The 22,571-nt window shown below is 39.2% G+C and overlaps 1 protein-coding gene and 1 pseudogene across 1 annotated transcript in view; both read left to right on the forward strand.

Moving 5' to 3' along the window:
* The window catches only part of LOC101610729 (olfactory receptor 3), a 53,462-nt gene that overhangs the window by 24,004 nt on the left and 6,887 nt on the right, over positions 1 to 22,571 (forward strand). The gene's annotated exons all lie outside the window — the stretch shown is intronic.
* On the forward strand, positions 1,497 to 21,355 carry LOC123453306 (annotated as a pseudogene).

Genomic DNA, 22,571 nt, shown 5'->3' on the forward strand with positions numbered 1-22,571 from the left:
CTGGTTCCACAGATTTTCTGTAGCAGAACAGGATAGTCTCTAGCACACAATTCCTGGTCAGAAACTTCTCATTGACAGCAAATAGCAAAGTCATGGGCCTGGATCTTACTGTTCTCAATTCACCAGCTTCATGTGAAGACTCTGTACACAAGGGTAAGAACCCAATGGGGCAGGACTTCAAGTTCTTGGTTAAAGGCATGCATTAAATATGTATTAATTTCTCAGTTTTCCTCTTATTCCCTCTAGGACAATTGCCCTGGGGCAGTAGTCTCTGAACTTTGATGTTCAGCAGAATCACCTGGGGAGCTTGTTAAAGTTGAAAATCCCAGTTCATCCTCCAGTGATGTGCAGTCCTGAGATCTAAGGCCAGGAAAATTCTCGGGCAAGTGTTTCTAAAGAGACCTTGAAGAAACACTGTCTTTAGGAAGAGAGTTCAGGATGCTCAGTAAATGTAAACCCCAAAGGGGATGAGAAAAGACTTCCCTTGCCAGATTCAGATTTCCTCTGGTTAGGTCATAGTTTGGAATGTTCAAAGAAATTCTTCTGTAAGTAGAAGTGATCTCATTGCTGCAGTCAAAATTTATTTTTCTTTATGAAGAGAAAACAAATAATGTAAACTTGTAAACAACAAAGTCTCAGTGTCTCACCTTTCCATTAGTCATTATTTTAATCCTGCTATTTATTTACTTGAAAGAAGGGAGAGAGAGAGAAAGACAAAGAGAGGGAGGGAGAGAATGGGCATACCACGGCCTCTAGCCACCGAAAATGAACTCTGGGTGCATGTGTCACTTTGTGCTTTTGGCTTTACATGGGCCGGGGAGAACTCAGGTCATTAGGCTTTGCAGGCAAGTGCCTTAACTGTTGTGCCATCTCTCCAGTCCACCCTGCTAACTTTTTAAATTAATGAATATATGTTTACATAAGTAGAACTTATTTTACATTATTTTGTAGTTCATTTTTCTGTAGTAACTTATTGTGACCCATATTTACATTCCCATGTCTATTCATCTCACATTTTACAATACTTGAGTCTTTTTTAACTAACACAAAAATTCCTTGTAAAACTGTGTAAGACTATATGTGAGGGTTTTAAAGCCATCTAGCTTATTAATTGCCTGATCAAGACTAATTTAACATCTTAAAAGTCATCAGTTTTAAAATAGGCTTCTCTGTCTTGGTTTTTCAGTACCTGTGGCATGATTATTTGAAAAAGTAAAAATCTAACTGAAAATACAAGAACATAAAAGCTCAAGTTGATTGCACTTTTCACAGTAGGGAGGCAATGAAATCAACTTAGATGTTCATCAACTGATTACTGCATCGTGAAAAGAAGTGGCACATGTATACAATGGATTTTTACTAAGTGGTAAGGAAAAGAAAAGTCATGGAATTTTCAGGTGAATGAATAAAATTGGAAAAATATACAAATTGAGGTAAACCAAGCCCAGAAAGACGAAAATTACATGTTTTCTCTTACATGCAGATCCTAACTCTTAATGTTGAAATACAGGTTAGTAAGGGAATCTGAAGGCACAGATAAGATACGAAGCTGGATAGGAGATCATGAGAGGGAACAAGAGGTGCTGAGAAAGGTGTGAAGGACAAGAGGAAATGTAGCATGAAAGCAGAAAGACAACTCTGGTTAGGGATGGGGAGCTCAGTTCCGCCTTGTGTGCATTTCCCACCATAGTCTCCTTTCTGACTTCCTGGTGGGAAAAGGAGGGGGAAAGCAAACAAAAAAATAAAACCTGAAAAACATAATGAAACTTAATTCTTTGTATCCCAATAAAAAGTAAATAAAAAAGAAGTCCAGTGGGACAATGAAAAGGGAAGCCATTACAGCAGAGAGTTTTCACTCACATATAGGTTAAAAGTTATGAAATAAAATTACATGAGAAACAGAATAAAGTGGCAGTAATCCACACATATCAAAATTTCAAGCCTCAAGCCCTTTCAAATGTTTTTAATATTTACTTAATTAATTAACTAATTAATTTGAGAGAGAGGAAGAGAGAGAATAGGTGCTCTAGGGCCTCTAGCCACTGCAAATGAACTCCAAACTCCTGTGCTACCTTGTGCATCTGGCCTACATGGGTACTGAGGAATCAACCATGGGTCCTTAGGCTTCACAGGCAAGCACCTTAACTACTAAGCCATCTCTCCAACCTTCAAAATGTTTTGATTTCTGTCCTTGCATCTCAAACAGAATCTAATTTAAGTCTTCATGTCATCCCAGTTGTAACTTGCACACTAGTCTCCTATTCATACATAAACTGGATAAGCATATAGTATTTTTCCAAGGGACTATGCATAAAGAAGAGGAGATATAAAGACTGAGACAAAAATTTGATGCATCTGATAATAATTCACAATGAATGAATCACTGATTTTGGTATTTTTGAAAGAATTTAAGGGTTGGAGAGATTGCTTAGTGGTTAACACATTTGCCTGCAAAGCCAAAGGACCTCTGTTCAATTCTCCAGGACCCACATAAGCCAGTCTCACAAGGTGTCACATGCATCTGGAATTCGTTTGCAGTGGCTAGAGGCCCTGGAACATGCATTCTCTATCTCTCTGCCTCTTTCTTTCTCTCTCTCTCTCCCTCAAATAAATAAATAAATAACAATTTTAAAAAAGAATTTATGCTCTCTTATTTTACTCCTCCTACCAGCAGAATCTACATGAGGTGTTACAAATGTGTTCCTCCATGACTTGTATGACTGAGTTCTTTTTTTTTTTAATTTTATTTATTTATTTATTTATTTGAGAGCGACAGACAGAGAGAGAAAGACAGATAGAGGGAGAGAGAGACAATGGGCGCGCCAGGGCTTCCAGCCTCTGCAAACGAACTCCAGACGCGTGCACCCCCTTGTGCATCTGGCTAACGTGGGACCTGGGGAACCGAGCCTCGAACCGGGGTCCTTAGGCTTCACAGGCAAGCGCTTAACCGCTAAGCCATCTCTCCAGCCCATGACTGAGTTCTTAAACTAGTTTTCTGTAAGGCTTAGTTCACATCTCTGCAGCATCAGCATGGTCTGGGAGCTTGTTAGAAGTACAAACAGTTGGGCCCCACCCCAGAACTACTGGTTCAGAATTTGTGGCTGAAGAGTCCAGGAGCCATTATTTTAGGAAGATCTCCAGTATTCTTACATATCCTAAAGTCTGAGACGTATTGACACAAAAGGCACAGCTCTCACCTAAAAGGGGATAAGAGAGAGTTTGTTCTGGATCCAAATATGAGTGACCATGGCCCAGGAATACAACTTTTCATTACCCCAAATTCCATGTCCCAACATGTTAACAATTTCATGAATGTTTTATAGTTACAGAACAAAAGAAAGTCATAAATCAAGGCACTTTTCAAATACATTGGCTGACCATCAGGTAGGCGGGTTCAGCAAAGCTGGAAAATCTCCACCGTAGGTCTCAGATGCTACCTGATGACATTCTTAACCCTTGGGTTGGTGGAAGATGGGGTCTGTTCTCACATTTCAGAAAGGATTATCCCTGATCAACTGATAGTCACCAGGATGTTAGTTCAGACACAGAGGTGGGCAATAAATGGCTATTAAGGGACTAAGGGCAGCCCAATGTAATTTGTCTCTGACTTGCAACATTCCATCTCTCTCACAGAAGCTTTATCAGTCCATTCAGCCTTGCTGATTTTAAACTATTGTGTCATTCTCTAACTAGATCTGCTTTGTTAACCAGATATGTTCTGTACCCTTTTTTAACTAATATGTTTTGCTAATCAGATATGTGCAGTCTCTCTGAGTGATTAATATAAAATGTAGAAGACAGAGTCAACTGAAAACATTGGAATTAAAAGGATAACCAATATTTTGGTTCCTGCTCTCAGGTTAGAATGCCACAGGAGATGATAAGACATTTGAACTTCTAGCCTCTTGTAAGTTACCTGTATTCTTGATCAGAGAGGATATGGAGACCCATAAATGAATTCCAAGTCAGTGTATCTGCAACAGGAGAGTCACATTAGAGGAAAATCAGTCCTCCAGGCTTCCCAAAAGAGGGAGGGCCACTTGGTCAGCATGGCCTTGACATATTCTAGCAGATGACAATGCTGAGAGTCATAGAGCACAGAGGTCCCTAAAAGTTTCTCCTATAGTGCCATTATTGACCTCCAAAATATACAGTTAATTCTGGAAGCCTACATTGTCTTAATCACCCAGTAAGAAAAATATAACTACAAAATATAACTACAACATAAATGAGCCAGACTAATAGGCTCCCCTGTCTGATGCTGATTTACAATACTAAACTCTTACATTAACTCACACCTTCTGCCTCTGCCTATCTCAGATTAACTTCACCTACCCTGACCCCAGATCCTCCCACATGCCTTAGCCAGAATCAGAGTTACTCCTCAGGCCCTTTACCTCATCCATGGATAAGTACACCACCACTCCAACAGGCACTCTCAAACTTAAACTTTCTTACTCTTTCCCTGACCCCAAAATGTTCCTTTGGAATACACTGATGCCTCTCTGCCTCCTCTCTCTTGCCCCCAAGCTCTCTATCCCTCTCCTCTGAATGCTCAACCTCCCTTTAGGCCTAATGTTTTGATGTAATAGCTGTTGATAAGAGTAACAAACTCCTTATTTCTCCCTTCTGTCTTCTTATGGGGTGCACAGAGCCCATCTCTTTCACCTTCTCTATAACAGGTGTTGCTAGGGACTGCCCTGAAGCCAGCTCAATACAGGGATGGTACGAGAGAAGTCTCTGTTTTATTCAAAAACAAGTCATAACAACATGCTATATTGGCACCATCAATCTCACCACTCTGCCACCTCTAGCCACCATGAAACTGCCTCCTCATCACCTGCCTGAAGGGAGACCCATTGACTGAATTATCCAGCCTCTTCCATAAGAACTATCACTCCTATGATCAGCATGAAAAAATTAACCTTTGTCTTTTATCATTAACAAAAGGCAGGAATGTTAGATCAGGACAGGCTCCCAAAATAGAGTCACTACAGAGACATAAGGAAGTAGATTATCCACATTCCTCAAGAAACCACCCAGCCATTATCCCCTCCTTGCCTAACAATGCCCAAGTCTAGGTTTCCTGCCCCCTTATCTAGTAAGTCACCTTCTCACTGTTCTGCTCTCACATCCTCCTCGCTATTTGAAATGGCTAATGTAAAGAACAAAGGATTTCTCTTTTCCCTTCCTCACCTTTCCCCAACTGAAGAAGCCCTATAAAGCACACTATCTGGAATCTCAGGTTGGCTGTGCTCTGCTCTTGAGAGTCAGTCCTGGTAGCTTGTGTTTTTCCTGAATAAAATCTTTCTTCTTTGCCTCAGAGCGGTTTGCGTGCTCTTGGTCTCTCCTGAACCTTACATGCTGGTGCACACTTTAGTCCCAGCACTGGAGAAGCAGAAGTAGGAGTATTGCTATGAGTTTGAGGCCAGCCTGTGACTCAGAAGGAGTTCCAGGTCTGTCTGGGATAAAGACAGATCTCACTTTGAAAAAAAAAAGCAAAACATGAACAATTAAAAATCATTCATAAAGGGCAACACTGTTAATAAAATAATGAGATTTTAATCAACAAATATTTATCAAGTACATATAACATACAATTATTATTTTTCTTAGGGTTTAGAGACATTAAGGGTTTGGAGACACATTCAGAGGGAAAGACAAATAAATGATAGAAATCAAAATTGTGTTCTGACAAAAAAGGAAAATCAAAACCAATCAAAAAAAAATTTTTTTTAACTGTGCAAAGATCTGCTCTACTGAAGAGTTTCCAAGGAGCCTGTTTCATATCTTTTTTCCGAAGACCGTAGATAAAGGAATTCAACATGGCTGTGACCCCTGTATAAATGATTGCTACAGTGATATCTATGTCAATGGAATTGCTGAATGTTGGGAAAAGGTACTGTCCTAAATATTGCCCCATAATATAGAGACACTACACAGAGGTGGGAATTATATGTAGACAGTGATTAACAAATTCCCTTGGTTGAAGGGGCCTTCATATGGTGGTCCCAATGTCACCATAAGAAACCAGGATGCATATAAATGGCAGAATGATGATAAACACCCCTACTGTGAACATGACCAATTTATTGAGGAAGATGTCTCAGCAGGACAGCTTGAGCAGAGCAACAGGGTTACAGAAGAAGTAGGGAAGGATATTAGAGGCACAGAAGATGATCAGGGTCAGGAGAAAGGTGAGAGAGGGAGCTAGCACAGGACAAGATCCAGGTAAATGGCCAGAGAGAGAGAGGGTGCAAAAGATGCTCTGCTGCTCTGGCCGTACGGAAGGCCCAGGAGGAGGAACTCGGACAGGTGGCTCTCATTCTTCAGGTTCATGCTGGTCATTCTTCTTTCTGATGGGGATGAAGGATAGTTGTGAATATTAGTGGAACTCTAAAATAAGCATTTTAAACTTACTTATTTTGTATAAAGTTAACCTCCAAATCCCCTCACCACCCACACTCCAGCTCCTCTTCCCCTGAGGGAACTCCTCCATGGGATTGTTGGTATTCATTGTGTGCTCATTAAGACCTCATTCTATGTAGGGTACTATGCCTCAAGATATTTCGACCCACTCTGTGGCTCTTCTGCAATGTTCCCTGAGCTATAGTGGGCCTGTTAGCAATCTGATCTAGTGTTGAGTTTTTGGTGTCCTCTGTTTAGATGGGTTTTGATTGGCCATCTTGTCTGTCACCATCTCCCTGGTGCTGAACGTCAAGGGAGCAGTGATAGCAGTATTTGTGTTGCTGCTTCCTCTACAGTGTCTCCTGGGCCCTGGCTAATGCATTAGATGTGGGACCACTTATGTGAAAAGATTCATGTTCTATTTGAAGAAAGTGAAAAAAAGCCTTTCTCATACTGTCCCTTATATGTTAATACATACAAAAAAGCTATTAATGGCAAATATTAGTAGTCAATTTTTTTTGCCTCATGGACAAACAGAGCCCTTGTACCAGTGACATTGAAGAATAGATTATGTAAAAAGTTGTTTCAGATAAGTTGTTGCCCCAAGATGGTTCTGTGTTGAGTATTATAATCAAGGCATAGCGACCATTAGAACAGCCAACATCAACATCCACTGTTAAACCTCAGGCAAGAGATAACTTTTTCAAATAACAGAATTAAGCCAGGCATGGCACTACACTCTTTTAATCACAGAATGTGGGAGACAGATGTAGGAGGATTGCTATGAGTTCAAGGTTAGCCTGAGACTACATAGTGAATTCCAGGTCAGCCTGGGCTAGAGTGAGACCCTACCTTTATAAAACAAAACAGATGAAACAGGGGTAGTCATGAGCCCTAGGGGTGTAAGGTCTGCTGCTCTCTGGCTAAATGTATACAGTATGCTTATCAAACTGCCCAGTAAGCACTTCTTAATGTTCATACCCTTATTTTAATGCTACTCTCACTTTTTGTAGAGAATCTTCTCTTTTCAGATGGCAGTGACCTTGGGATAACTCAGAAGGCATCATGGTGCTGGAAAGAAGTGATCAGAGTGCTCAGTACTGCAATAACTCTATCACACCTTCCAAGGCTCAGGGTCTATTGTGGAAGAGGTTTCAAAAAGAATGTAAGAGCCAAAGGAAGGATAGGACTCCTTACAACATGCTCCCCCTCACCCTGACACAAAATGGCCTGGATATCCATGACTTCACAGTGTCTGACACTACCTACACAAGACCATCATAAAAGGAGGAAAAGATCATGACATCAAAATAAAAGAGAGACTCATTGAGAGGGAGGGGATATGATGGAGAATGGAATTTCAAAGGGGAAAGTGGGGGGATGGAGGATATTACCATATGATATTTTTTTATAATCATGGAAGTTTTTAATTAAAAAAATATTTGAAAAAAAAAAAAAAACAGAGCCAGGTTTGATAGCGCACGTCTTTAATCACAGCACTCAGGAGGCAGGGGTAGGAGGATTGCCAAGAGTTTGAAGACACCCTGAAATTGCATAGTTAATTCCAGGTCAGCTAATAGTACTGTTTTCATCCAAGAATAGCAATCAGAATGCATGTTTCTGTACCCTAATTAAGTTTGAGAGACCCTAAAATTCCTGGATTTTTAATCAATCCACTTTCTTTATTGGAGCTAATGATATATTTTTTAATGTATTTTTCAACATGAGTTCTCTTTAGAAATCTTGAAGTATTCCAATCAATGTTTTAGCTGAATGTAACAACTTTAACATGGATTGAAGATGCCATTAAGTCTGTATCTTTTCTACATTTTCAACCACTCTTACCTTGCTGGTTTGTTTATTCCAACATCCCTAAAGGATACATTTGCATTTAATGTCATTTAGATTCCTTCCTCTTGGTGATTTGTCATGCAGAGAAATCAAAGACCATAATTACTCCTAGAAAACATTTAAGACAAATCCATTCATACCTTTGTGTCTACCATTAATGCAGACAGGGTTAAATGGCCATTTAAAATTATTTTATATCCTCTTTAAACTTTCATACATGTTTTCTAATTCTTAATCCAGCTCTTCCTTAAGTAGTATAAGAAAATTCATCGTATACAAATTGTAAATACTGATATCAAAAGATGCCAAAAGAAGTGATATTTTAGAAGCATTATAGGTGGGTTTTTTTTCCCTCCTTTTTGGATATTCCTGTAGCATTTTGTTATTATTTTAGCGTGTATGTATGGGTGCATGTAAGTGTGGGTATGCTTGTGATGCAGCACACATGTGGAGGTTCAAAGGCAACTTTGAGTGTTTGTCCTCGCTTTGTTTGAGGCAGGATCTTTCATGTTCAGAATTCACCACGCTAGCTGGTCTGTGAGCTTATGAAAAATTCTCATATCTCTGCCCCTCTTCTTTCTGTAGATGCACTGGGAGGACAGGTGATTGTGCTATACTTCCTGTCTTTATGTGGGTTCTGAATGCAGATACACTTCCACAGTAAGTGCTTTATCCACTGAGCCACTCTCCAGCCTGCTCCTGTCAACTTAAAACACAACACCTGCCACAATCATCGACCCTCAAGCCTGTCCACATCCTAGTCTCTAGAACCTGTGAACATGTTATGGTACATGGAAAAGGAACATGAGGGCTACAGATGAAGTTAAGATTGCTAATACTGCTGACTTTAAAATTAAATGAGTCTTCCGGTTAAGATGGCGGCGGAGGTACCACGCCAAAGCAGCCTAGGGGGGAAAAAGACCAAAAAAACTCAGCAAAATACACACTTTTACTAAAAAGTGAGGTGTATAGGAAATTGAGGCGGCAGCAGAGAAGTAGAAGAGTTCCAGAGCATCCAGAGCCTCCACAGGCGGGAACAGAGGCTCCGGGGCGGCTCGGCCACCCGCCGCAGCCGCGGAGCAGCAGAAAGCCGCCGGACTCTCGGCTCGAGCCGCAGGACAAGCCAGATGCGGGATTTTCCCCTCACACCGCACTCTCCGCAACTCGGGAAACGTGAGGGGAGAGTGGCAGCGAGCAATGGAGGGAAGAGCAGACCGCGAGGTAGAAGCACACATGGAACACCGATACAACCAGAGCAGCCGCGGCTCCCTCCCCTTCGCCACCACCTGAACCCAGCTCCAGCGAACACAGCAGCGGCCCGGGACTGGCCACGCCAACTTGGGCTGACAGCAGGACCCAAGCAGGAGCAGAGTTCGGCAGCAACTTCAACGGCTCCAGCACCGGTACCAGCGGCACCAGCATCAGCGGACCCAGGAGCAGCAGCGGCGGCAGATCCCGCAGCAGTGGCTTCGGGGGGAGCAGCGGCGGTGGTCACGGGCGGCAGCTTCAGCAGCGGTGGTGGCTCCGGGGGTGGCAGCTACAATAGCAGCAGAGGCAGCAGCAGCGGCTCAGTTTGCCCCGTAGGAAAAGCAAGTGCCCAGCTCCAGAAATCAGAACAGCAGCCCGACGACCCAGGCAGCAACTTGACTGAGACCACAATCACCCAAGGTAACTGGGATTGCACCAGGGAAGGGTCTCACTTGGTCACAAGCTGACTTGGATACCTCAACAGACCAGAAATCTAAACCTCTTTGTTGATAGAGGATCTGGTCATTATAATAACTACTCTTGCATACATACTCGGGGCTGTTTTTGATTGAAGGTGTACAGTGTTTAGTTAAATTTTAGAATCTACCAGTATTTTATTCCACTCAGACTGCTTGAATACTCCTATAGCAGGGAAACTCAACCCCTAAGAACATCTTTGTAGATACTCTGAGAGTCTTAAGAGCCACACCTAATACCTTAAGGTCCTACCCTGAAAATATATTACATCAAATCAATTGATACAGCTAAGAATACACAGCTAGCTAGAAAATCCAAGCATTAACTTAATCCAAGATGCAAAAATATATACATTATAACACAAGAAACACTAAAAAGCAAGACGATATAAATCCACCTAAAAGTATTAATGCATCAGAAATGTCCTTCAGTGAGAAAGAGTTAGAGGAAATGCCTGAGATAGAGTTCAAAAGAATAATTATAAATATGTTCAAAGAGGTCAAAGAACACATGAAAACAATCAAAGAAGAAATCAAAGAGGAAATCAAAGGAATCAAAGAAGAGGCAGGACACCAATTTAATGAAATAAAGAAGGCAATACAAGACATAAATAGGGAAATAGAAATAATAAAGAAAAACCAGTCAGAATTACTAGCAATGAAGAACACAGTTAATGAAATAAAAAACTCTGTAGAAAATCTCACCAGTAGGATGGATGAGGGAGAGGACAGAATATCTAAGCTAGAAGATCAGGTGGCAGACCTAATGCAGTCCAACAAAGAGAAAGACAAACTTATAGAAAAGTATGAGTGGGAATTTCAAGATATTCGGGACACTATGAAAAGATCCAATATAAGAATTCAGGGCATAGTAGAAGGAGAAGAACTCCACTCCAGAGGCATAGTAGGCATCTTCAACAAAATCATAGAGGAAAATTTTCCCCAAATTGGGAAAGAGGTGCCAATACAGATACAGGAAGCCTTTAGAACCCCAGCCAGACAAAACCCAGAAAGAACCTCTCCTCGCCACATTATACTCAAACTTCCAAACACACAAACCAAAGAAAAAATATTGAAAGCAGTTAGAGAGAAAAATCAAGTTACCTACAAAAGCAAGCCCATCAGGATTACAGCAGATTATTCAACACAAACTTTTAAACCAGAAGGGCTTGGAGTGATATATTCCAAGTTCTGAAAGATAACAACTGTCAACCAAGGTTACTTTATCCTGCAAAGTTATCCATCCAAATAGATGGAGAAATAAAGACATTCCATGACAAAAGCAGGTTAAAGGAGTATCTGAAGACAAAACCAGCTCTACAGAAAATACTTGATAGAATCCTCCATGCTGAACAAAAGGAAAAGCACACATATAAGGAACCTAGAAAAAACCAGCTATACTCAAATACCAGTTAACAGAAGAGAGCACAGGTAGAACAAGTACCACACACACACACACACAAATGGCAAACATAAATACACACCTTTCAATAATATCTCTTAATATCAACGGTCTCAATGCCCCAACGAAAAGACATAGATTTGCAGACTGGGTTAAAAAGCAGGATCCTACAATTTTTTGTCTCCAAGAAACTCACCTTTCTACAAAGGATAGACATCATCTTAGGGTGAAAGGTTGGAAGACGGTGTTTCAAGCAAATGGGCCTAGAAAACAAGCAGGGGTTGCTATCCTAATATCAGACAGGGTAGACTTTAGTCCGACGTTAGTCAAAAAAGATAAGGAAGGTCACTTTATATTGATTAAGAGCACACTCCAACAGGAGGACATTACAATCCTAAACATATATGCACCTAACATGGGGGCTCCCAAATTCGTCAAACAAACACTATTAGAACTAAGGTCACAGATAACACCAAACACAGTGGTGGTGGGTGACTTTAACACCCCACTCTCATCAATTGACAGGTCATCCAGGGAAAGAATAAACAGAGAGGCATCTGGACTAAATGAGGTCATAGAAGGAATGGGCCTAACAGATATATACAGGACATTTCATCCAAAGGCTGCAGAATATACATTCTTTTCAGCAGCACATGGAACATTCTCTAAAATAGACCATATATTAGGACACAAAGCAAATCTTAACAAATTCAGGAAAATTGAAATAATTCCTTGCATTCTATCTGACCACAATGGAATTAAACTACAAATCAGTAGCAAGAAAGGCTATAGAGCATACACAAAATCATGGAAACTAAACAATACACTACTAAATGATGAGTGGGTCAATGAAGAAATCAAAAAGGAAATCAAAAAATTTATAGAGTCAAATGATAATGAGAACACAACATACCAAAATCTCTGGGACACAATGAAGGCAGTTCTAAGAGGTAAATTTATAGCCTTAAGTGCCTATATTAAGAAATTAGAAAGGTCGCAATAAACGACCTAATGCTTCGCCTTAAAGCCTTGGAAAAAGAAGAACAAGGCAAACCAAAAAGTAGTAGACGGGAAGAAATAATAAAGATTAGGGCAGAAATTAATGAAATAGAAACAAAAAGAACAATCCAAAGAATTAATGAAACAAAGAGTTGGTTCTTTGAAAGGATAAACAAGATTGATGAACCCTTAGCAAATCTGACCAAAAGAAAGAGAGAAGAGACACAAATTAATAAAATCAGAGATGAACAAGGTAACATCACAACAGATTCCAGAGAAATTCAAAAAATTATAGGGACATACTATAAAAGCATATACTCCACAAAGTATGAAAATCTGAAAGAAATGGATGATTTCCTTGATCTATATGACCTACCTAAATTAAATCAAAATGAGATTAATCACTTAAATAGACCTATAACAAACATGGAGATCTGAGCAGTTATCAATAATCTTCCAACTAAAAAAAGCCCAGGCCCGGATGGATTCACTGCTGAATTTTACCAGACTTTTAAGGAAGAGCTAACACCATTGCTTCTTAAGCTTTTCCAGGAAATAGAAAAAGAAGGAATCCTACCAAACTCCTTCTATGAGGCCAGCATCACCCTGATACCAAAACCAGGCAAAGATAGAACAAAAAAAGAAAATTACAGACCAATCTCCCTCATGAACATAGATGTAAAAATTCTCAACAAAATATTGGCAAACAGAATACAAGAGTATATCAAAAAGATCATTCACCCTGACCAAGTAGGCTTTATCCCAGAGATGCAGGGATGGTTCAACATACGCAAATCTATAAATGTAATACATTACATAAATGGGTTGAAGGACAAAAATCACATGATCATCTCATTAGATGCAGAGAAAGCATTTGACAAAATCCAACATCCCTTCATGATAAAAGTCCTACAGAGACTGGGAATAGAAGGAACATATCTCAATATAATAAAGGCTATTTATGACAAGCCTACAGCCAACATATTACTAAATGGGGAAAAACTGGAAGCTTTTCCACTAAAATCAGGAACAAGACAAGGGTGTCCACTGTCTCCACTTCTATTTAATATAGTTTTAGAAGTCTTAGCCATAGCAATAAGGCAAGAGACACACATAAAAGGGATACAAATTGGAAAGGAAGAAATCAAGTTATCATTATTTGCAGATGACATGATTCTATACATAAAGGACCCTAAAGACTCTACTAGCAAGCTGTTAGAGCTGATCAAAACCTACAGCAATGTAGCAGGATACAAAATAAATACACAGAAATCAGTAGCCTTCGTATATGCTAACAACAAACACACAGAGGATGAAATCAGAGAATCACTCCCATTCACAATTGCATCAAAAAAAAAAATAAAATACCTTGGAATAAACCTAACCAAGGAAGTAAAGAATCTATACAATGAGAACTTTAAAACACTCAAGCGAGAAATTGCAGAAGACACTAGAAAGTGGAGAAACATCCCTTGTTCCTGGCTGGGAAGAATCAATATCGTGAAAATGGCAATCTTACCTAAAGCAATCTACACATTTAATGCAATCCCTATCAAAATTCCAAAGGCTTTCTTCATGGAAATAGAAAAAACAATCCAAAAATTCATTTGGAATCACAAAAACCCTCGAATATCTAAAATAATACTGAGCAACAAAAAAGAGGCTGGTGGTATCACCATACCTGATTTTACCCTGTACTACAGAGCCATAGTAACAAAAACAGCATGGTACTGGCACAAAAACAGACATGTAGATCAGTGGAACAGAATAGAGGACCCAGATGTAAGCCCAAGTAGCTATAGCCACCTGATATTCGATAAAAATGCCAAAAATACTCATTGGAGAAGAGACAGCCTCTTCAGCAAATGGTGTTTTGAAAACTGGATAAATATCTGCAGAAGGATGAAAATAGATTCTTCTCTCTCACCATGCACAAGAATTAAGTCCAAATGGATTAAAGACCTTAACATCAGACCGGAAACTTTGAAACTGCTAGAGGAAAAAGTAGGGGAAACCCTTCAACATATTGGTCTTGGCAAAGACTTTCTGAATACAACCCCAATTGCTCAGGCAATAAAACCACAGATTAGCCACTGGGACCTAATGAAATTACAAAGATTTTGCACCGCAAAGGACACAGTGAAAATAGCAAAGAGGCAACCTACAGAATGGGAAAAAATCTTCGCCAGCTATATATCTGATAGAGGATTAATATCTAGGATATACAAAGAACTCAAAAAGTTAACCAATAAGGAATCAAACAAGCCAATCAAAAAATGGGCTAAGGAGCTAAATAGAGAGTTCTCAAAGGAAGAAATACGAATGGCATATAAGCACCTAAAAAAATGTTCTACGGCACTAGTCATCAGGGAAATGCAGATTAAAACTACATTGAGATTCCATCTCACTCCTGTCAGATTGGCCACCATCATGAAAACTAATGATCATAAATGTTGGCGGGGATGTGGAAAAAAAGGAACCCTTCTGCACTGCTGGTGGGAATGCAATCTGGTCCAGCCATTGTGGAAAACAGTGTGGAGGTTCCTAAAGCAGCTAGAGATTGATCTACCATATGACCCAGCTATAGCACTCCTAGGCATATATCCAAAGGACTCATCTCATTTCCTTAGAAGTACATGCTCAACCATGTTTATTGCTGCTCAATTTATAATAGCTGGGAAATGGAACCAGCCTAGATGTCCCTCAACAGATGAGTGGATAATGAAGATGTGGTACATTTATACAATGGAGTTCTACTCAGCGGTAAAGAAAAATGAAGTTATGAAATTTGCAGAAAAATGGATGGACCTGGAAAGTATTATACTAAGTCAGGTAACCCAGGCCCAAAAAGCCAAGCGCCACATGTTCTCCCTCATATGGGGATCCTAGCTACAGATGACTGGGCTTCTGTGTGAGAATGAAAATACTTAGTAGCAGAGGCCAGTAAGTTGAAAAGGAGACATAAAGGGTGGAGAAAGGAAGGGAGGAGGATACTTAATAGGTTGATATTGTATACATGTAATTACAATGATTGTAATGGGGAGGTAATATGATTGAGAATGGAATTTCAAACGGGAAAGTGTGGGGGTGGGGAGGGAGGGAATTACCATGGGATATATTTTATAATCATGGAATATGTTAATAAAAATTAAAAAAAAAATTAAATGATTGTCTTGGATTATCTGGGCATGTTAAATGCAATCATTAGCCCTTAAATGCAGAAGTGGATATAGAAAAGTCATGTTCAAAATGAGATTTATGGTATCTTGCTAGTTTACAACACCGCAAGTGGCCTCTAAAAGGTCGGGAAAAAAAAAATGACGCCTTCTACTCCAGAACTTCCAAGAAGAATCTAACCATGTTTTAACTCATTGAGATTCATTTCAGACTTTAGCACCCAGAACTGTAAGATAGTGAATTATGGGGAACTCTTAAGCCACTAACTTAGCCGGTACTTTACTAGAACAGTAAAAGCAACCTGATGCCTGGTATGGAGATGACTTCAGATATATCCAAACAGTCTGGCTATCTGGGTGCCAGTATGGAGCAGACATCCATGCCCTCCTACATGCATATAACAAAAGGGCACTGCCTCTTAGCAGAACTGCAACCAACCTGACAAGCAGAGAATCAAATGCATAAATTGCGAGTCTAGAGGGCAAACCAACAGCAGAAACTTATGACACTTAGTGCTGCTGAGGAAAAATGGTCATTTTACTGGTGCAATGATCATGAGGGCAGGTGAGAAATAGATAGATGCTTGCCACTAGGGAATGAAAACTAAGAAGGAAGTCTATGAGAAGTTTGTCCTCACTGAAGTAGCTTATATCTGGAAACCGACTGATTGTCATGAAGATTGAGTTAGATAGTTTACTAGGCTGACAAATCAGCCTACTCTACCTCAAAGTCAAGGCAGAAGGGTGACTGTGTATACAGCAAGATGTAAGAAAGCTCTGGTGACTTTTTTCACCCTATCCTTTCCCCACTTTGTTATGCTCTCACTTCTTCAGAAGCTTTGCCTTGTTTGAACAATTCTTACAAAGGAAAACATTAATAATTAAATAATTGACCTTTTGTAGAGATATATCCTTAGAAAGGTGCCAGATTGGTGTTGTCTTGACTAGAAGAGAGGAATAACATTTATTACAAAGAAATAAAAATCCTTGCTGGGCATGGTGGTGCACACCTTTAATCCCAGCACTAGAGAGGCTGAGGTAGGAGGATCGCTGTGAGTTCAAGGCCAGTCTGAGGCTATATAGTGCATTCCAGGTCAGCCTGGACTAGAGTGAGATCCTGCCTTAAAAAACTGGAGAAAAAAATACCTTAATGTTGCCATAGGAGGATTTTTATAGTCAGGGAATTAGACATTTGGGGAGTGTAGGAAGTCTCCCCAAAAAATATATAATGTATTTTGGATCATTTGATTCTACATCATTCATATCTGATTTTCTGTCAGGATCCAAGGCAGAAAAAATTTTCCCATGTCTTTTTTATATATTTGTATACTTTTCCCTTTTGCCTCTTTTTTCTCATTCTAATTGTCCTATTTTTCATTTAAAAAATTTTTCTCTTTTTCATCTTTCTTTTCCTCTCTGTTCATTCTTTGTCCCTTTATCTCTATTCTTTGGTTACTACATGCCTCTTTTCCTCCTCTTCTTTCTCCTTTTCCTCCTCTTCCTTTTCCTTGTTATTCTCCTCTTCTCTTTCATTCTGTCTTATATTTATTATAACCTGTGTCAAAATATGCTTTCTGATTTTCTTCTTTATACATATATAAGCCCATCAATTTTTTTTATTATTTATTTATTTGAGAGTGACAGACACACAGAGAAAGACAGATAGAGAGAGAGAGAAAGAATGGGCCAGCCAGGGCTTCCAGCCACTGCAAACAAACTCCAGAAGCATGCGCCCCCCTGTGCATCTGGCTAACGTGGGACCTGGGGAACCGAGCCTTGAACCGGGGTCCTTAGGCTTCACAGGCAAGCGCTTAACCACTAAGCCATCTCTCCAGTCCAAGCCCATCAATTTTTGAAGCCAAGTTTTTGGAAGATGGATGGTGGGTTTAAGTATGACTTTTTCAAGCTGAAGTTGGATGGTGAAATTTGGACTTTCTACTCCTGTTGGCTTTTAGGCCTTGGAGAACCATCAAAAGGGGCCCAGAAGGATAGAGTTAGTCTGTTATAGGGCCATCTTAAGTGAATTAATGGAACTGTGAAGGTCCAGAAGGTCATTTATATCAATCTTGTAGGAAGAAACACAAGATGATTTTCAATACAGGTCAAAAGCTATAAAACAAATTATGGTCTTGAAACAGTTCAAAAACTATAGTGTCAGTACAAAAGACTATGAAGTATGGAACATTACCAATATAAAAGTCAATTACAATACAGGACATAACTTAGGGTCAAGGCTTTTACATTTCCTAACTACAATTTTTATCTCAATATAAGGCAGGACATCATAAACAAATTTACCAACTTATTATAGAGAGTTAAGTTTGAATTAGATAAACAATTAAGGTGAGAGAAGTACAGAGAAACAACTTTTCATGTTAAGCTATCTTATCTTAACTAAAAACACCTTAACTGAAGACATACTTTCAGTCATAATTCACTTCAGAGAGAGAAAGAGAGCTTCTATTGAAGCTTCAGGAATGAAGTTCCCAAACACTGATTGTGCCAGAGTTCCACATCCTTGGCAATGCTGTTTAAATTTTTCCATGCTTGTAGAGGAAAGAGATTTATGGTCTGTGAGGGTTAAGACATTCCTTTCTGTAAAATAAGACATGTTTCTGTCTCCTAAGATTAGGTAGTTATATATTATCTAAAAAGGACTGGGCCTGGATTCAGTTCTCATTTGTTTAACTTTAGCTGTAAATTGTTACAGGAATTTTGTTATCTATTAGATATTATAAAGGAATTTTCCTTGCAGCAATTTCAGAAGAGGGAAGTGCCATATTTATTGCTTCACTGAAAGTCTTAGGTACATCCACACATATTAATACATACATTGATTATACTCCATCCAGACTGATTTAGGCTAGTAATATGAGAAATATGATGTTTTCCAATAATTTCATTCAACAGAAAGCATGTTTACCCTATCTTAACATTGGTAAATATAGTTGAAACATATCAACATGTTTGTGTTTTGTCAGTAAACCCAAATTAATCATTTCTCTAAAGATTTAAGTATAAACATTTAAAAGGCATCGTTAGAGACAGGATCAAACCCCGGAATATAAACATGCAGTAAGCATAAACAAGTCATATATCTATAGAAGCTGGTGAATTCTGGGGCTAGAGAGATGGTTTAGTGGATAAGGTACTTGTTTGCAAAGCCAAAGGACCCAGGTTTGATTCCCCTGGACCCACTTTAGCCAGATGCACAAGGTGGCACATGCATCTGAAGTGTGTTTGCAGCAGCTGGATGCCCTGATATGCCCATTCTCTCCCTCTTCCTCTCTTTCAAAATAAATAAATTTTTCAAAAAAGAAGCTTGTGAATTCTGAATTCCCAATTTATATACTCTTACCAAAATCAACTTACATTAAAGTTACCATACCATTTATACTCTGATTCTGAAGATTTAGATCAATATAGTTCTAACACCAGTGTCTTTCTTAAACAGACTTCCATAATCTCTTACCTAAATAACTGTGACCACTTACTAACTAGTCTTACTGCTATTGTCTTGAATTTCACAATTCCATCTCTTCTATATCCCCAGTTCACCATATTTGCATGCTTACTAAGTATTTGGTACCTATTTAGATAGTTCTTAATATGACCCCTTAAATCTTGTAATAAAATCCTTCTGTTCTTCCCTTTTTGTATGTGTGTATGTGTGTGATACATGTGTATATGTCCAGGCGTGTGTGTATGTGGAGGCTAGAGGTTAATATTAGGTGTCTTCCTTAATTACTCTACAACCCATTTTTAAAATATTTTATTTATTGGCAAGAGAGAGAGATAGAGAAAGAGGCAAATAGAGAAAGAGAGAATGGACTGCCAGGGCCTCCAGCCACTGCAAACAAACTCCAGATATATGTGCCACCTTGTGCATCTGGCTTACATGGGTACTGGGGACTCAAGCCCAGGTCCTTAGGCTTTGAAGGCCAGTGCCTTAACCACTAAGTCATCACTAAAACCCTCTACCTTGTTTTTTTCCCCTGTGTATTTACACCTTCCATACTAACAGACAATAAACCATGATAATCCCCCCTCCCCCTCTTTCCCCTTCACAAATTCATACTCCATATCCCCCCTATCTCCATTAGTCTCTTTTGATGTCATCATCTTTCCCTCCTATTATGAAGGTCTTGTGTAGATAGTGCTAGGCACTGTGAGGTCATGGATATCAAGGCCAATTCCTGTCTGCTCTATTGTGTTGCAAGCAGTCCTACCCTTCCTTTGGCTCTTACATTCTTTTTGCCACCTCTTCCGCAATGGATCTTTCACTGATTTAGGTAAACTAGCTAGCTAGTAAGCTCTGGAGATCCTCTTATGTCCACTTCCTGAGCACTGGGACTAGATGCATGCACCACCATGCCAACTTTCATGTGGGTGCTTTGCATGGTAAACACTTTATGGGCTGAGCCATTTCCCCAGCTTCTCCCTTTGTGTGAAGTGCAAATTTTGCAACCTGACAAAGTTCTGCATGATGTATTCTTATCAACATCTCCAGATTCATCTTGAACTTCTTTCCCTATTAAGGCATATATTCCAGCAATTTTTGTTTCCCTGGTACTAGTTTCCCAACGTGTCATACTTCCCTTCTTTTTCATATTCCAATACTCTTCTCCTTTCTAAATTTTCTTCTCCTGCATGGTCCAAATCACTATTTAAATTCATTTTTACTTATTTGAGAGAGAGACAGACAAATAGAAAGAATGGGTGCTCTAGGGCCTCCAGCCACTGCATACAAACTCCAGACACATGTGCCACTTTGTGCATCTGGCTTACGTGGGTCCTGGGGACTCAAACATGGGTCCTTAAGCTTCACAGGCAAGTGCCTTTACTGCTAAGTCATCTCTCAGGCCCCCATATTACCTTTGATTTAATAAAGACGTAACAGGAGAACCTGCAGCCCAGAGCATCAAACACAGTGAATTCTTCCAGTCTGCAATTAATAATAATAATAAGTGGCCTCCAATAAAACTACTTTGCAAAAGGTGGAAAAGAAACATAATGGAAAGAGTAAGAGGGAGAGTCTGAAGAATTTGTGGTAAAAAAAAGTTCTGAATAGACATGTAGTGAATGGAAAGGTGGAGTATTGCCTGAAGTGGAAGGGATTTATGGATGCTGACAATGCTTGGGAACCTGAAGAAAATTTAGATTATCCAGAGTTAATTGAAGCATTTCTTAATTCTCAAAAGGCTTATTTTTTTAAATATTTTATTTATTTATTTTTTGTTTGTTTTTCTTTTTAAAATTTTTTTTGTTTATTTTATTTATTTATTTGAGAGCAACAGACACAGAGAGAGAAAGAGGCAGAGAGAGAGAGGCAGGGATTCCAGTCACTGCAAACGAACTCCAGACATGTGCGCCCCTTGTGCATCTGGCTAACATGGGTCCTGGGGAATTGAGCCTCAAACCGGGGTCCTTAGGCTTCACAGGCAAGCACTTAACCGCTAAGCCATCTCTCCAGCCCAAGGCTTATTATTTTTTTTTTTTAAGATGGTACTAAAAGAAAATCTTTATCTGGCAATGAATATGATGATAGCAAATCAAAGAAGAAAAGAGATGTTGCTAACAAACCCAGAGGCTTTGCCAGAGGTCTTTATCCTGAATTAATAATTGGTGCCACAGACAGCAGTGAAGAATTAATACTTCTATTGAAATGAAAGTATTCTGATGAGGCTGACTTGGTGCTGGTGAAGGAGGCGAACATGAAGTGTCCTCAGATTGTCATCGCTTTCTATGAAGAGAGGCTGACTTGGCACTCTTGTCCCGAAGATGAAGCTCAATAACTGTTTGCAATATATATATATAAAAAATCTGGTCTTGAGTTTTGAATTACTAATGTGGACAATAACTACATTCTAATGCAGATCAAGTTTGATACATTGGTTTTGAAAATATTGATAGTTGCCAGAATTTATTTTACTTAATTTTTTTTTTTGCATCGAGAGCACTGGTTACTTTGAGCTTTCTATAGATGCTTCTTTTAACAATAGAATATTTGAGACCATGGTATATTTCCTCTATGTTGGAAAATAGCTTTTTCTAACTATTGGGGGAAATTTTCCGGTCAGAGCTTGTTTCTAACTGGTGTGAAGAAGGACTATTCTGTATTTTTTGCTTGTTTGTGTATGCATAAAATACTTCCTGTAAATGGCTTTGTTTTTAATATCCCCTGGCCACACACCCCCTCCCCACAGCAAGAAATCACTTCAAGTTAAGTTGAAAGTTTTCCTGAAGCAATGACCTTTGAAATTAGATGATTCTATAATTAATTGGACAGTTTAGGTTGTATAATTTAAAAGTCAGCCACATCATAATTCTTACCTATGCTCACAAGTAAATTCAATAGTATATGTGCAAAATTTTATCCCTAACCAACTAACTCCTCAATCAGTGAAGTCGCAGTTTGTTAATGGAACAAGACTTGCCTAGCTTCTCTATGAAGTCATTCCTGTGCTGAAGGCTAAAATCTGTACTAAAACTAATGCAATTTCTAACACAATGCATGGAGATGTAATCATGGTTAGAAATGTTGGCAGGTTGGGGCCTGCTGGAACAAGACTTGATACTACAAGTTACTGACCTGCATGCTTCTTCTTTACCCCAACTCATTCCTCACTTGTGGGCTCAATCTTTTCAGTCTTCCAGTCACTGATTCAGCAGAACCCAGGGAAATAACTCTGTAGTATCAGAATGTTATCCAGCTATGTATTTTTACTTTAATGTCAATAATGGTGAACAGTGGTCAGTAAATAGTTTTATATTCCTTTAAAAGAAGAAGTAACACGTGTCTGCTTACTTGTAACTTCCTACAATGCAAGCCTACTTTGCTTGATACCTTTAGCTTGGATTTGAAGAGCTCCTCTGTGCTCACATATCACTAGGATTTTGCCTTCATTACAGCATTTGCCATATATTGCTTTTTGCTTTGTTTTGGTCTGTACTACTCAATGTATTGGGAGCTCCTTGAGATAAATACATTGATTTTCAAATCTTCAAAAA

This window comes from Jaculus jaculus, chromosome 1 (assembly GCF_020740685.1).
Source record: "Jaculus jaculus isolate mJacJac1 chromosome 1, mJacJac1.mat.Y.cur, whole genome shotgun sequence".
Classification (NCBI taxonomy): Eukaryota; Metazoa; Chordata; class Mammalia; order Rodentia; family Dipodidae; genus Jaculus; species Jaculus jaculus.